Source organism: Lissotriton vulgaris, chromosome 4_1 (genome assembly GCF_964263255.1).
Source record: "Lissotriton vulgaris chromosome 4_1, aLisVul1.2, whole genome shotgun sequence".
In the NCBI taxonomy this organism is placed as follows: domain Eukaryota; kingdom Metazoa; phylum Chordata; class Amphibia; order Caudata; family Salamandridae; genus Lissotriton; species Lissotriton vulgaris.
The window spans coordinates 1,000,373,857-1,000,386,313 of record NC_141691.1 but is presented as its reverse complement, the minus strand read 5'-3'; positions in this window follow the sequence as shown (position 1 = coordinate 1,000,386,313).

The window sequence follows — 12,457 nt, the reverse complement described above, 5'->3', positions numbered from 1 at the left end:
CAACGCACGCTTGTCTATAATGCGTGAAGCGGAACATCTGCGATTTATTGTGGATATACTGGAGGTCTGCTATGTCTGTGAACCTACCCTTCTGATATAAGTCTCCCATCTGCACAATGCCCACTTGTTGTAGTAGTGACATTCCCACCTTTTCGTGCGTGACTGATAGCGCTGAGTGGTTGTGTAGCGGCATGTTACGTGCGTGCCATTCTGCCAAGATCTTGCCACGCTCTGACTGTTGTGTCGATTGTATTTATGTCACGGGCGTGTAGTGGTGGACGTTTGTGTGAAAGGATGGCAGTGAGAGGGATCAGGTGTGCATCTCCTTCTTCTATCGCTGTGTGCGCTAAATACGGCACCTTGTGGAACCAGTAAACCGCATACTGCGCCTGCGCGCATATATATTATAGTTTAAAATCCGGCACTCCAAAGCCTCCTTTTGCATACGGGATCGTCAGCGTTTGGAGATCGATCCTGGCCTGTTTACCTGCCCAAATAAGCTGTAACACCAAGGAGTTGATGCGACGAAATACTTCGCCCTGTGGGGTGATGGGTATGTTAGTGAATAAATAAAGTAATTTGGGCAATATGTTCATTTTAGTTATTGCAATACGGTCTGCCAGGGACAGTGGTAGCTGTATCCAACGCTTGACTTTATCTTCCAATTTAGCTATAGTTACTCCATAGTTTGCTCTGATTACTACGTCTGGATCTCTGTGGAACATTACTCCCAAATATCGTACCGGGTCTGTCTGCCACTCCAGGGGGTAGTCAATGTCAAAAGGGGACATAGTGTCCGTGAGGGGGATGATGGAGGACTTCGACCAGTTTATCGTTAGGCCGGAGTGCCCACCGAATTTTATGTATTCACGCAGCAGCTGGTTTAGATGTATAGCGGGATCGCGCACGTAGAGCACCATGTCATCCGCGTATAAAGATATGTGGAGTGGTCTGGCGGGAAAATGCAGGGCGGATGATTTATAGTTCTGTCGAACAATACAGGCTAGGGGGTCCAACGCCAGGGCAAATATCAGGGGGGAGAGCGGGCAGCCCTGTCTGGTACCGCGCTCTATGGCAAAGCTATCAGATAAATACCCGTTGATGCGGACCTTGGCTCGTGGGTTAGTGTAAAGTAGGGATACCCATTGGACAAACCTTTTAGGGAAGCCCATGCGGTGGAGCACCGCGATCAAGTACCGCCATTCGATAGAGTCGAATGCTTTTGCAGCGTCCAGTAGCACCGCTACCGCCTTTGTTTCTGGTTTCAGATAATGAGCAAGGGCAAACAGCGTTTGGGTGTTATGGGACGTGGATCTAGTCGGGACGAATCCTGCCTGGTCAGGCAGCACCAGATTGGTCATCAGCGGTGTCAACCTCACGGCCATAATCTTTGCTAGTATTTTAGAGTCAACATTTATTAGTGACAGCGGGCGGTAGGAATCACATTGGGATGGGTCTTTGGATGGTTTTAATAAAGCTATTTTACTGCTTCTCGGAGCGTTGCAGGGAGTTCGCCTCTATCGAATGCGGCCCCGTACATCTCTGTCAGTCTGGGAGCTAGGATATCTACGAAGTGTTTATAAAATTCATTTGTGTATCCGTCCGGGCCTGGTGCTTTACCATTCGGTAGTGTTTTGATCACCTCTGTGACTTCCTCAACCGTGATGGGCGCCGCTAGGTATTCCCGCTGATGGTCAGACAGCCATGCTATGGCTACGTTCCTAAAATATTCGTTAATAGCCTCCGTGGAGGCAATTGGTTGTGATGTGTACAGCGCACTATAAGAAGCGACGAAGCTTTTCAGTATGTCCTCCGTTTGTGTCAGTACAACCTCGTTGTCAGTTGTGATGCCTAGTATCTCTGTGTGTTTTCTGCCCTCACAAATTTTTGCCGCCAGCAGTCCACCCGGCCTACCTCCCTCGCCAAAAGCTCTAGCAGCGTGTTTTTTATCCATGTACTTTATCTCATCCTCCACTAGGTTCTGGTGTTCCGTATGTAATGTGCGTAATTTACCCAAATAGGCTACATCCTGGGTAGTTTCGTATGCCCTTTCCAACTCTCTCATTTGTACGTCGCACCTCTTGATTCGTTGTCGTATGTCGCGGAGTGTTCCTATGGTCGTGCTCATGCAGACCCCACGAATCGTCGTCTTAAAGGCTTCCCACAGCAGGCATGGGTCATCAACTGCCGATTCGTTCAGTAGGAAATAGTCTTTAATTGCTGTGTGGACAGTGTCCGCATACAGTATGTCTGTCAGTGCCCTTGAGTTAAACCTCCATTGATAGGGGGTGGAACGTGATCAGGAATGGAGAGCGTTAATAACACCGGGTTGTGGTCCGATAATGACCTCGGGAGGGTGTCTATTTTATTAGTCCAGTGTATCATGTCCTTAGTACCCAGCCAGTAATCCAATCGGGACCAGCTACCATGGCAAGCAGAAACGTGCGTGGCACCTGGCTCCGTGGGAAATTTGTGTCTCCATATGTCGGTTAGTTGTATGTCTGCCATTATGTGTTGTAATTTTGCTCTGGTATTTTTGTGAGATTCCGTGGATTGCGCAGATCGGTCAAACCCGTCAGTAAGCGTCACATTCCAGTCCCCCCCACATAGTATTCTAGTGTGTGTAAAGTGTTGTAGATGTCCCCATAAAGTCTGAAAGAAGTCGGGGGAATCCATATTGGGGCCGTAGACATTAAGTAAAGTTATTTCCTTACCCCTTAATTTACCTGACACAATAACATACCTCCCTCCTGGGTCTTGTATCACCTTTGATACTGTGTAATTGAGCCCTTTTCGTAACAGCAACATCACCCCTCTGGAATAGGAAGAGTATGTGGCGACATGCACAGATTCGGCCCATTTCATGCCTATAGCGTGATGCGTGTTCGGAGCAATGTGTGTTTCTTGTAAAAACGCGATGTCTATGGAATGTCTGTTTAGGTATGCAAACACTCGTCTGATTTTCTTGGGTTGAGTCAAACCTCGCACATTCCACGTTAGTAGCTTTACGTGTGTGTTAGCAACCTGAGTCGACCTCTGGGTCATCGATAATGTGGTGGTATCTGCATGTGGTGCGTTATGTAGTGATGTCAGGGGTCTGCAGAGAAATGTCCAAGTGCAAACATGTACACATAAACGTTCCCTGTTCTCATAAAACATAGGCGACAGCCAAAACATGCTCGTGAAGGTCTTATAGTATCAACAATTAACTCTTCCCACCCTCCCCCTCCCACTCCAGCAACCCAATCATGCCGAAGCCATTTTCTCCCCCCCGGTGCCCTCGACAACAGATCGGGGCTAAACATCAAACTCATGTCTGTCGAACTTGTGTGGGGAACTCCCTTGTGGAGGTCCGCTGGAGGCGCAATTTCCCTTCCAACTAAATGGAAGTGGACGGCGTCACATGCGTTAGAGAAAACATATTCGCTGCGACATTTCACCCAGACCGCCCCAGCCCTTCGTACGAGTATCAATTGGTAGGTTTCCATATGAGAGCCCGGTCAATGCTGATTGAACCTCGCCCAAACTCAGAGGAGAATTTACATTGCAAAACAACCCAATCAGATCTGCAAAAGCCATGTCTTCAATGCGTCCCTCTGCGGGCCCACCATCTCTCTTACACACATAGCATAATTGTCAAAGATTGCAGTAACGGTGGCCAATTAAGCATGGTCATACCCCTAACAATAGTACATATTAGTAGGTATGTCAGACGTGAAATGTTGAACATTCATAAGCATCTCTAGCATAGTTAATGCATCAAAAAAGAGAAAAACATAGATTAAGACAACTAGGGGAGTGTTCCCAACATTTCTTTGCTAGGCCATCAGAAGGCCTTCCCATAGTTCGGTTAACAGTTGGGAATTAAGCACCCCCGCTGCGGCTAGACGCAAGTTCGGCGCCAGTCGGCTCGATTAACAGTTCCTAGCAGGGGGCTCAAGGAAACATAGTTAGTGTGTGCCCGCAGAAACGTCCCGAGCCAACCTCGCAGGCAATATTAGTTAGGGGTACCTGTGGAGCACCAGACAGTTATATACTCACTGACAGTCTCGATCAGTCCGGGAACCACCGTGTTCAATCCGTGTCAGCCTGCTGGTCCTCACGAGCCCCTGATTTTTTTTGTAAAATTATTTTTTTCACAAATTCCTGCGCCGCTTTCGGAGTCGGTAAGATGATAGGTGTGCCTTCCCATTGCACCCGCAATCTGGCCGGGTATAACATGGAGTAGTTGATTTGGAGTTCCCTGAGTTTGGATTTCACCGCTGTGTACTCCCTGCGGGCTTGTTGTACGGCCACAGTGTGATCGGGGTAAAACTCCAGTTTATTACCTTGATGTGTGATAGGGCCTTTCTCTCGTGCTAATCTCAAGATGGTGTCTCTGTCCCGGTAATTCAGGACCCTTGCGACTATTGGACGCGGTGATGCCCCAGGAGGCGGACGTGGTGCAAGGGACCTGTGGGCCCTCTCTATGACAAAAATAGGTGACATTGATTCGACTCCAAAGATGTCCTTGCACAGTTTTTCGACATACTGCTCCATGCGTCCTGTATTGGTCGATTCCGGCAATCCCGTGATGCGAACGTTATTGCGTCTAGAGCGCGATTCCAATTCCTCCTCTTTCGCTTTGATCACCTCCAGAACCCGCTCCATAGAGGTGCACTTAATAGTGGTGGCATGGGACTTGTCCTCACCTGCCGAGAGTCACGTCTCCGCCGTCTCTAGCCTCTCTCCATGTTTGTCCAATTTGGCGGCCATGCCATCCATTCTGCATGTGAGATTGTCCAATTTTCCATTGATGTCTTGCAAGTTAGAGTGGATCGCAAGCAGTATCTTCTCCATATTGCTACCAGCAGCCTGCTCGTTCGGTGACCCGCTCATCGTGACAGGCGTCGCTCGGTGGGTTTGGGCGTTTTCTTTGAATCAAAGGAGATCTTCTGTTGCTGTTTGTCAGGCCTTACCATTGTCGATGAAGGGGGGGTGAGCATTGTCTCGCCCCGCGGGTTGGATCTCATTTTCCTGCTGGCTGTCGCCGTTGTGAATCTACTCAGAACGCGCCGGTCTCGGCACTGGAAGACAGTAGTTGACGACGTTCAGCGGATGAGGGGCGTCTGCGATATGTCGACCCAGGGATCCTCACGGACTTCGGGGCACACTCCTCACCCCCAGTGCATCAGGTTCGTCGCCCTCAGCAATCTGCGCAAACTGCCGGCCCGCAGGGATCGGCGCCTGGTGAAGAGGGATGGGACAGCGCCATTGTGCGGGACACTGTCGCGGAAATGTTAGAACAGCCAAGTGGAGGTAGTGCTACAGGTCGTGGCATCTCACGTGTACCGCTTCAATCAGTGTGCGCCGCCATGGACCGGGAGGTCGTGCGTGTAATGGCCCGCAAGTTGGTATGCCATTCCTGAGGGTAGTGCATCTAGGGCCCCAGCTCCCAGCCCCGTGTCAGTAGGGGTCGCGCTCCACCCGCCGGTAACACCTCTCCCCGAGCAGGCTTCAGCAGGCAGCGCTGTTGTGTAGCCTCCGTTGCAAACGTTCCCCTACACACCTCTGGCGCATCCGATCAATGGCCTCCGAGTGCTAGCGCGTATCCCGCCAGGCGCACTCACCGCCGTAGTTCTGAGCCGTCCCTCTCGGCGCCGCCATGTTGTCCTGCGCTCTATAGAGCGTCCGCCAATATCCCGCCGCTACACCATTCCGTGCCGGTGATGTTCTTAGACACAGGACGGTGCTCGGGGAGCGTGTGTTAGGGCATTTGAGGGGCTCTGGGCGTCACGTTGTGTACCATCCGGCGGAGCTGCGGTTTCACCCAGCCATTCCGCTGTGCGCCCCCTAGCGCCTCCTAGCATAAATCAGTATCATTAACCTTAAAATCTAAGTACAACCATCTACCATCCGAGTCTAAAATCTCATTTTTTAACTGAATTGACAATGATTTATGAAACAAAATAAGAACACCATTCTTATTATTAACTGACGGCGAACAGAAAACATCACCCACCCATTGTTTACGCAGAGAGGAAAGGTCTTTTTGGGAGAGGAGGGTTTCTTGCAACAAAGCAACTTGGCATTTCAGTCTGGCTAAATGGGATAAAACCTGTTGTTTTTTAATCGGGTTACGAAGACCTTTGACATTCCAAGAAATGACACGAAGACCATTCATTTAAAAATAAAATAGAAAGATAAATATGAAGATAGAAAAAGTTGAGAAAAGAAAAGATCGACAATAGCAGGAGAGAGATGGTCTAGAATGGAAAAGGAAAGAGAAATCTGAAAGGAGAGAGAGAAGCCAAAAGGGAAATAAAAAAAAGACGAACACCATTACCACAGCATACGGAGAGAAAACGGATGAAAAATATAAGAGTGAAAAAGGAAGCAGAAGTACATGAAGGATGCCATGAAGAAAGAAGAAAAAAGGAGAGAGAGAGGGTAGAGGAAAAAAGGAGTGGGAGATGACAGCTCCCCTGAGAAAGAGAGAAGAGAGGAGGATGGCAAATAACCATAAAGATTACAGCCATACAGAACAATTAACGTAAAGAACAATAGAGTGTGAGCGGGAGCAACAGGAATTACCGACGACCGCACAATAAAAGAGGATGTCAGATGCATGATCTCAAGAACATGGAGTAAAGGAATGAGGAAAATGAGACAAATGGAGTGGGAGACCAAGCACGACAATGTAAAACAAATGAAGGAGACTTACCAAACAATTGTGAAGGGTAGGCAGCGAACTGGGGCGACTAAAAAGAACAACAGCACAGTACATTGGGGAAGGCAGAAAACCAAAACATTTGAGGAGGAGACCTAGAAAACAAGGAAGCAGAACAAAGGATTATTACAAGGAGGTATATTAACACACGGAAGATATCAAGGGTCTTTTATAATCTTAACAATGGTCGGTACCTATTAATGGTATCTAAAATCACACATACCAAGAGGTTATCTAGGAGGTTACAGAGGAGAGATAAATGAAAGTTCAAAGATAACGGAAAAATATACCCATCAGCCCACACAATGGCGGAGCTTCATCATCTGGGTTGTTGTGGAAAGATGGTATCCGCTAAGCTCTTCCTTAGGGAAATTCCTGAGGATAGCTAGTTTTGGATCCACAAGTTAGACCATCAACCAGAAGATGAGAGTTTTTAGGCTGTAGGGGCAAGTTGCAGTGCTCAAAAGTGTGAAAAGTGTGAACGAATATAGTGGTAATATAAAAATACCTGTTTTGATGTCTCTGAAAACTTTATTGGGTGCGACCATCAAAACGACATATTTAAAAGCAGAGTGAAAATAGTATGTAAAAAAATGACTATTCACCATGGATGGTAGTCGGTCAACATGTTTCAGCCCCCACGGGCTTTCATCGGGACCTATGATGTACACTACTGCAACACTTACCACATGACGTGGTAAACAGTATAGATTATGTAGACCTACCAGTTGTGAAGTAGTTTCATATCTTAATTTTCAAACCTCTCCTATGGAACATGAAACAAAAGAAAACATACACAAAACGGTGCAAATGTCAAACATGAAAAAACGCATCTGATGTGTTATGCTAAATGTCTCCATAATATTTTCCACTCACCTAAAATTGTTGGGGGGAACAGCCTCACCTCACCTGGCACTCGCTCAGGACAAAGAGGCCACGCACTGGAACAATAAGAATATAAATTGTTTTATGTAACATGGATTTGTTCATCTCCTGATGTGACATACAATGGCTATGTGACAAGAAAACTGCGGCAGAGATGCAGGTACAGGACCCCATTGACAGTCGAGCTCAGTTAGAGTGACAAATATTTGGCATGCTCAAATGTTTTAATTACATTTCATGAAGAGAGATGAATGTCTACTGCATCGCACATCACTCGAAGAAAGATTGCCTATAAGCAATCATTAAAAAACGAGATGCGTCCAGCATCTAAATTGTGATCTAAGAATGTATAGACTGGACGTGGCACACCTCTTAAATAGAAAAATATCTGAGAAATGATCCAACATTACCACATCTACAAAGCTAAACACAATGGCCCACCAGTAAACCCTCAGTTCAACGAGATACAGCCCGCACTCACCTTTCCGTCGTTACCGCGGTCTGGCATCTGAGCTGAGGGGAAGGTGGCGAGGCTGTTTGGAACTGGGGTTTATGAAACTCGAGGGCAGACCAAGGAGAGAGCTGTCTCCATAGTTGTTAATACGAAGAGTGGCTCTTTACTCGCGTTATATTTACTAAACCAGAAATACCGTCATGCCAGACAGAACGGCTGTTGTAATTGGCAAGCCGAAGAAGTGAACAGCCCTATTAGAGCCGGTGTAGAAGTTTGACGCCGCCCATGCTGTAAAGCGTACTCGGGTTGGTTGATTTACCCGGAAAGTAAACAGTTTGACTTCTCTGTTTGATGTACACTTCACAGAGGCCGCTTTGCGGACCACGGTTGGAGACCTCATCGTTCCGTATTCAAGGATGTTGATCGGTCGAACTCAGAACCGGAATGGAAACCAAACCGGAACCTGAGTGCACCAGAAATAAACACATGAGCACGACGCTGTTTATAGTGTTGCCCGGCTCGATATGCCTAAACTAACTTTAAATGCCTGACAGCATCCTAGGTTTAGACACAGAGTCGAGGGCCAATCAGGGAGTCTGACGTTCCTCGGTAATGTGAAGTAGTGTGGCTCACTGGTTAGAGGCGGCAGACCCGAGAGCAGAGGACGGCCCGGACCAGGGTTCGATTCCCGACGCGGCAGGTTTCTGGACCAGGGTCAGCGGACTCAATAATTCTCTCGCCTCGGTGCCCACTCCGATCAGCGATCACACTCGGCAACTCTGGGCACTAGCTTGCCTCATCTTCACTAACGGCCCCACCAGACCGCCGGGGATGCCTGGTCTCACCCTGGAGATACCCATTGAGGGACCATCTCTCAGGGAAGCCAGGAAGGGTTTCGCAGCGGTCGAAGCGCGGAGGTACCCCTTCGGGAGTGATTCCAGCGCTATATAAGCACACAATTAATTAATTAATTAATTAATTAATTAATTACCTGTAAACGGGTGCCCGTTATGGGCCATTTCTAAAGACCGGTTGTTAAGATTATAAAAGACCCTTGATATCTTCCGTGTGTTAATATATTGTTTAGTTGGGGGACAAGATACAAGCAGGTCTATAAATACAGATTCCCCTTGGGCCCTCCTTCATATTTTGTTTTTTGTTATTACAAGGAGGCACAATAAAACAGGAAGTAAAAAAAAAACAGTAAACGAATTACAGCAAAGAAAAACATTGAGAGATTAAGAGTTGCTGTGTTCCATGGAATCTTCTTTATGAGAGTGGATGAATTTGCGAATATCAGCCGGATCGTCAAAGCTAAATGTCATTTCTTTATACGTAACCTTGAAAAAGCAAGGATGAATAAGGCCATATCTAGCATTCATGGAACGAAGCATAGGTCGTAAGTCCAAAGATTCCTTGTGACGTGTTGCAATCTGCTTTAAAACATCCTGAGAAAAAAGAGTTTGTGACCCGACCATAGTAACTGCTTGTGGTGCTTGGCAGAATGTAGAATATTCCTGAGGTCGGAATAAAGAAGAAAATAAGCAATGATGCCTCTGGGTCTTGAAGAAGGAGAAGAATTTTTGGGGCCAAGATGGTGCGCCCGTTGAATGTTCACATCAACATGTTTAGGCAATCCAACAATAGGTAAAACTTGTGTCTTAAGAAATTGAATAATGTCTGACCCCTCCGAATTCTCCGGAACACCATAAATGCGTAAATTATTGCACCGATTTCGATTTTCCAAATCCTCAGAGGTTTTCTTGAGCATTTCAACCTCCTTAGAGAGGCTATCTACTTTGGCGGCAACATCTTGAGCATCGCTAATTTTTTGTTCAACATCTGAAACCCTTTTGTCCAGGTTGGACCATTTATCGTCCAATCTCTGTAAGGTGGTGGTGGTATCCGCCATAAAAGGGCGAATTAGGCGTAGTTCCTCCATGATATCTTCAAGAGTAACAGGAAGTGGAGATTTGGAGGGAAAAGGGGGGTCTTTCTTGAGGCGCTTACCAGTAGAGGCCGGGTCTTTGCGTGTAGCAGAAGCTGCATTAGAGACTTTTGAATTATGTGCGTGCTCCATCCTTGCAATACTGAAAGAACCAGTGTGGTGCGAGATAACCACCAGGGCACATATGCAATAAACTAACTCAGAAGGTAACAGCAGTCAAGTGGAGAGCTCACAGAAAGAATAAGCATCCAAAAACTCAGCAAACTGCAAAAGACAGTAGGCGTAATGGTGAGGACCAAGGTTTATGCAGCGTATACCAGTGATGCACATTTGATGAAAGGATGCTGAGGCAAAAAGAATTTCGGTAAGCGTTGAAAGTCTGCCAAATTGACGAATCAGCCAGTATATGCATAAAAAAACAACTTGTGAAGGTGACTGGGAGATCCAGGGCAAGAGTAAAGAAAAAAAAACAGTCATTTAAGAGGGAAAAAAAAAGGGTGAAAAAACAAAATGGCTGCCATTATTGAGTGGGGGACATTATTGCAAAATTCTGAGTGAAAAAATGCATTTATGGTCCCAAAGAGCATACCCATCTGAGGAGGGGCATTTCTGACGCTAGAATCCGCCGAAATTGTGGCCAAAACGCTGGAAGAAAACGGGTCCTTCTTCTAAAGGCGCCGCTGAAATCGCGGAGCTCAGGTGAAGGCTGCCATCTTGACCCGCCACGTCGCGCGCTCTCTTGTCTCTGCCTTCTCTTATCAGGCCCCCTGACCTGTCTCTGGTCTCGGTCACAACTGAACTCCGACTGTATGACTACAGACCCAGACAATGTGCTCAAGCGCGGTTATAGTACGGAGGGGTTTAATGGCAGCACAGCCCTTGCCTCTCCCTGCTGCAGGGTCTAAAACTCAGGGCTGCTGCTTCCTCAGGCTGTCTCTCTAAAAAACTTTTAATGAAAGCCAGACATGTCTTGCCACTTCCATTTCTTCTCCTGGCTCCTCTGCCCACCTCTTCCCCCATTGTTTATAGATTAAATACAGCAAGCATTGGCACAGACAATTGGTCTGGCTTTCAACTGAAAGTACCTCTTCATTGACTTTGAGTTTGTACGTGTGGTATTGTGGAAGGCAGACTGTGTGAATGGAATAGGTCAACGGGTGAATGAGTGATGTTTCCATGTATGCATTTGTGCATCGTTTTGTCAATGCATCATCTATTCACTCAGTCAATCATTCATCCACTCATTGACTGGTTGTTATATTAAACTACTTATTTAGAGTACATATGGACCCAGGCACACACACACAGGCTTATTTACAATAAAAGAAATTGGCAGAGAATGAAGGTGGAGCATGACGCTCATAAGGGCGAGCTGCAACTGTCTTCTTGGCGCTGAGTTTGCTATCTCTGGGCCCAGGCGTCGCAAAGACAGTGTCAGGGGTCACAAGAGGCACGCCAGGGGCCACAGTTGGTATCCCCAGCGATCCCGAATGACGTCCATGAAGATAACTGGGGACCAAACTGCTTATTGACTTTTAAAACAGTTTTAATAATTTACATAATGCTCTGTTTTTGGCATTCTGCCATCCTACCTGGTGTTGTTATGTGGAAGTGGTGGTATGCGTCTGTGTTCACCGTACTGCATCAATTCAATCTGAAAAGCAGCAGTCACGATGTATCTCGGCAAATTGTGTGTAAGAAGGAAAATGCCGCATTAGGCTTATATGAAAAGTAAACTGCAAACTTTGCTAATTTTCAAAGTGTGACTCGAAAACATTACACGATTTCAAGGAGAAATAACTATTTTGCAAACCCTCGATGAAAGTCAACGAATCACAAGATTTAGAGGTTTAATGAAGCAAAATAAAACTTCAAGAAAGGTAGCTCTGAATCAAAAGTGTACGTTTTTTTATGGATAACAGTACGCAAAGTAATGGCCCCATGGCAATTACTGGGGACACTGCTGTTCCATGCAACATGTATACCAATGATATGATTCTGAACACCTTTCTAATCTATAAAATCACCTTTGAAAAGGTAAAATGCACGCGTTCAAACAACCTAACCACAACGTACTGTTGAATTCCTATAACGGTGCATTTTCCCCTAGTATATATCATATTGGTTCTAAATATCTGACCTGACAGTGTGATTTACTAATGTAAGTATTAACAGCTCCCATTCTCCTACTAATACTGGCTAAGATATTCTAAAACTGTTCACCTTATTTACACTTTCCAAAAAGTTTAGTCTGTGCAATTAATTTTTATGATGTGGGGCAGGGGCTTTAAGGTTGCTTCAAAAGAGCCCCCTGCTGATCCCAGGGGTGTTGACTCCTTAAGTGGCTCAATTGATAAAATATTGACTAAGAAATGACTTTGACTTCTGTGGACATTTTTTACATTTGCAATATTCCCATGCCTGCCTCTGTCTCTCCGATTCACTTCTCTTTAAAATTTAA